Genomic DNA, 5,000 nt, shown 5'->3' on the forward strand with positions numbered 1-5,000 from the left:
ATTAGTGTTTAAATGGCAATTTTCATATGTAGGAAGTTGAGTGTTGAAAGCTAAATGCCGGGGGTCCCCTCCCCCCCCCCCCTCTCGCTTTCTCTAGCAAGGCCCCCACCCACCCATCCATCCCGGCCCACCCTGATCACCACCTCTCACTTTTCTTTTTTTCTTTCTTTTTAAGTCTTCTCAGTACGTAAATAACTACGAGCGATACGATTAGCAGGGTACCGAGCGCGAGCCGACCGGTTACGAGTTACTCGCCTTCATGAAGGCTTACCGGTTACGAGTTATTCGCCTTCATGAAGGCTTACCGGTTACGAGTTACTCGCCTTCATGAAGGCTTACCGGTTACGAGTTACTCGCCTTCATGAAGGCTTACCGGTTACGAGTTACTCGCCTTCATGAAGGCTTACCGGTTACGAGTTGACCGGTTACGAAATGACCGGTTGCAAGTTTGCGTTCATTTGCTTTCGTGTCAGGAATTTGTGCAGCCAATTAAGGCTGTTGTGCAGGTGGGCGTAAGTGATTCTACCCAGCCTCATTCTGTTGCCTGAGTCCTATTTTCACGAGAGAGAGAGAGAGAGAGAGAGAGAGAGCTTTGTTGTCGCACACATTACTCGAGATAGGAAAGAACAATATAATGCAATATACGGGCGCAATAATGCATCATTAACTTTGTGAATTATCTCTCTCTCTCTCTCTCTCTCTCTCTCTCTCTTCTCTCTCTCTCTCGGACCCCTCCTCTTTGTAGCCTTCCTTAATTAACGCATACGGACTCCTTCATTAATAACCAATTACGGCTCCACAGCAATGACCGTATTCTTTCGGTGCCAAAATCGTTTGAGTTGTCCCTTCGAGCGGAGAAGTCTCCCTTCGTCTCCCTTATTCCATTACAGCCGAAGAAACTCGAGTGGGACAGACAAAGAGGTAGAATGAAGAAGAAGAAGATAATTAATTTCACAGAAGGATATGAATAACAAGGAGGAAAGGGAGATTACGAGAACGGCAGATGAAATGAGGAAAAAAAACGGCCAGTTGAGTATATGAAGAATAGGAGAGAGAGAGAGAGAGAGAGAGAGACGGAGAGAAGCATCATAACCAGTAGCAAAAGTCGGGAAAGGGCAGAGAGAGAGAGAGAGAGAGAGAGAGAGAGAGAGAGAGAGGAGGAGAGAGAGAGAGAGAGAGAGAGAGAAGCATCATAACCAGTAGCAAAAGTCAGGAATATGGTCAGAGAGGGAGAGAGGCGTTCATAACCAGCAGCACAAAAGTCAGGAAGAGAGAGAGAGAGAGAAACGTAGCAAAAATTCGGGAAAGGGCATAGAGAGAGAGAGAGAGAGAGAGAGAGAGAGAGAGAGAGAGAGAGAGATCTGTTTAAAAGAAAGGAAATCCCAAGAGGCTTTCAGAGGATTATAGACCGGTAGCCTTCCCCCCTTCAGGAGGATCACCACCGGTCCTTCAAAAAGGGCTCTCGATTGGACACAGGAGGAGGAACAGAAAGAGTATTTGCTCCTCTTTGCCATTTCTCTATAAGTTGTAAGGTCGTTTTTATTTTATTTTTCTTATTATCTTTATTTTTTTTGACGAAAGGGGGGGTAGTGGGGGGGGGGGGGGGGAGTGTTCCAATGTTCCGACCAGACATGCCTAATGAGGATAGCCAATATCTTACTTGAAAGATCATGGTGGTTGAATTTTTGTTTATCTGTTATTTTTTCTGAAGATATTCAAGATCCCAAGAGGTTGAAACTTGTTCCTAGCCCATGTTTATTTATTTATTTACTTATTTATTTCTCTATTAATTACGCCCATCGTATTCCTACAGTGCGCCATCCAAGCATAGTGGTAGCGGTAATTGAAGGTCCGGGAAGCAGGCCTTGACTCAGATACATTTTAACCTTTCTTCATGCATTCGTTTTGGTCTCTACCCACCTAGCTGTCCAACTTCTTAAGCTTTGCATTGCAGCAGTTTTCACACTTCAAATAAAAAGATCTGTGTAATCTGATTTAACGTTTTTATAATAACGATTAATGTTAATTAAGCTACTTTTTTTTTGGTATTTAAGTTGCAGTAAAAATCAAGCTAACCCTTTTACCTCTGAGAATGACACTCTCAACGCGTATAGCTTAAAGCTAACAACTCTTCGCTCCCAATGCTAAGGCATGAAATGTTCCCAGAAGTGGGAGAAAGGATCCTCCTGATGTCTGAAAATTGGACAGATTCTTAGCTGCTACCCCGATTCATTCCTTTTACTGTATCTCCATTCATATTTTCGTTCTTCCATCTTGTTATCCACCCTCTCCTAACAATTGTTTCATAGTCCAACTGCGGATTTTCTCCTGTTACACCTCTCAAACCTACCTAATCTTCTCTCAATTTCCGTTCGCTGAATGACCTCATAGGTACCAACGTTTGACCTTTGGCCTAAATTCTACATGTATCCACTTCCGTCAGGGAAACCTGTTCCCATATCAAGATGGGTTCTGCTTCCTAAAGGAACTGAGAGGATTTAACTAACGAGAGAGAGAGAGAGAGATCTTGTACTTTCACCTGGATTGTATTCTGTTTTTGTCTCTGATTTGGTATGTTACACTTGGGTATGTTTAAATTATGAATAATAATAATAATAATAATAATAATAATAATAATAATAATAATAATAATAATAATAATGTTGATGATGACGATGGTAATAATTATGTCGTTCGCCATTATGGTCGTTAATCCAATTGCCAGATAACCTTCCATTATGTGGGTTTGTACCTACCTTTGTGTATTTCTTGACTTGTTCATCTTTAAAGCTTTCCTTTCTTCATCCACAAACGCGCGCGCGCGCACACACACACACACACACACACACACACACACACACACACATATATATATATATATATATATATATATATATATATATATATATATATATATATATAGATATATATATAACTACACCTTTACGCCAAGTGATTTTATCCCTTCTCGTTTAATGGCAGATGGAAAACATGGACATCTGAAATTAATGCAGTTGTGTTAGAACTGATTTTCGTTTGATGTTTGCATTTTATCGATTGTCAGTTATTATTTATAGGGATGCAATTAATATATTCCTTTCAGTCATTTGTCACACTGAGTCAAGTTGATTTTTAGAATATGTAAACATTGAGTATTGAAGTGATGGCTAAGTATTGAAGAGCAGGGAAGTAAATAATAATATAATAATAATAATAATAATAATGAATAATAATAATAATAATAATAATAACAAATGGTAGCTTTCTTCCAGAGAATTCATTCGAAAAACCGCGAATTAAATGCTCATCCTTCCCACAAAGTCTAAAGTTGCCTTATCTCTAAGTTGAAAGGATTAGGGAAGAAATCCTTTCTAAAAATGAAATGTATTAAGAAAAATTGGTAGAAGTAGATATGTCCTTTCAAAGACTCAAAAGGTAGAAAAGGTCTTTCCTCCAGAAACGAGAGGGTTGGGGTTATGGGGGCGGGGGGAATTGGATGTGGGGAGGGGGAGCCTAGCGGATACGAGAGTCACTGTCCGTAAAAGTGGGTCGTTCGTCTTATCTTTGTAAGCGTTTTTTCTCCAAAGGCCATTTCCCTGACCTTCATAAATTTCTATAGTTTTTTCCGCTTCAGTAGAAGTCTAATCGAAAGATCTATTGTGAGATCTGTTGTTACCCCCGTCGCATCTGGTTATTTTGAAATGAGAACAAATACGGAATAATCTGTTGAATTGTAGTTATGAAAGATCTGAAGCATTATTGTTATTTTTTAACTGAGGTGTCGAAAGTAAAAGTTATCCACATCTACCTTATCTCCTTTCTTTAGTTTTAGACTCCGTACCTTCGTTCTTTCTTTTCAGTTCCTTTGACTATGGAAAATTATAATTCCCATATGATTCTCCGACGACCATCGTATGATAAATAATAACATTGGAATAAAATTATTGTATCGTTTTGTCAAGCGAATAAGTCTGAGAGCAACAGCCTCTTTCAGCCTTATCCCCAGTGGCGTCATCGCTGCCATGGTTGCATAAGAGGACGATTAACGAGAGTTCTTTTTCCAGCGATGTCGCTTTCATCACTTAACGCCTAGATTGCAATAAAGGTTCTTCTTGCGCCTGTTGGGTTCTGTGTCACAAATTAGCCCTCCGTTCAGGACGAGAGAAAAGGAAAAAGAATCATCGTTAATCATAAAGAACAATTACTCTGATGGACACCAATGCTTTTGATATTATTAACCGCTTTATTGTTGATATATGAAGGCCTTCGTTTGATTGACATTTTATATTTTTTTTTTCTTTTTCAGGTAGTGTAAATATCAAGGGAGCGGATGTGATGGGTGAGTGTTCGATTTTTTTTATGCATACTATATATTAGTATTTTTCATTCTCCGTTGTAGCAGATCACGGCATATTTGTGTGGTGTGTCCAGTTAGTGGGGCGAGTACCATAAGGCGATCTTTAGTTAATACTGTGGTCACGCCTCCCTCTAATTTCTTTTTTTCTTCGAATATTTTCATGTATTAAATTACCGCATAGACACTGTTATTCGATCTCGAATTATTGTCAAGATGTCTTCCCTTTTTTAATCGATATTTTTAGAATCAACGTCAAAAGATTATGTTTTGTAGATACTGTACCTCTTTGTAAATACTGTAGTACTATAGAGCGCCGCCGTCCCCCCCCCCCCCTCTCTCTCTCTCTCTCTCTCTCTCTCAAATTCCCTCTATATATGTAGCGTATTATATAATTGACCTACATCTTGCCTGTCAGACATTCACCCCTCCCCCACTTAGCCCCTCCTCCTCCTCCGCTGATGCGTGTCAGAACTTTTTTCCCCCCCAGATTGCAGTTTTTTCCCCAACATATTTTCCCCTCTCCCCCCATTTTTCCCCTAGGCGTTTTTGCCTCCTCTTCTTCTCTTGCTCTTATCCCAGAATCCTTCATCTTTCTTTCATGTCGTTCTCTGATTGGCTCCGTATTAGTGGGCGGCCGGGGATT

At 40.1% G+C, this 5,000-nt stretch overlaps 1 long non-coding RNA gene across 1 annotated transcript in view; it reads left to right on the forward strand.

Moving 5' to 3' along the window:
- LOC135201341 (uncharacterized) overlaps window positions 1-5,000 on the forward strand; it is a 570,106-nt gene that overhangs the window by 487,586 nt on the left and 77,520 nt on the right. The window contains exon 3 of the long non-coding RNA XR_010311507.1: window positions 4,307-4,339. This is a non-coding gene — a long non-coding RNA (uncharacterized LOC135201341). The remainder of the gene's footprint in view (window positions 1-4,306; window positions 4,340-5,000) is intronic.

The sequence above is a fragment of the Macrobrachium nipponense genome, chromosome 28 (assembly GCF_015104395.2).
Source record: "Macrobrachium nipponense isolate FS-2020 chromosome 28, ASM1510439v2, whole genome shotgun sequence".
In the NCBI taxonomy this organism is placed as follows: Eukaryota; Metazoa; Arthropoda; class Malacostraca; order Decapoda; family Palaemonidae; genus Macrobrachium; species Macrobrachium nipponense.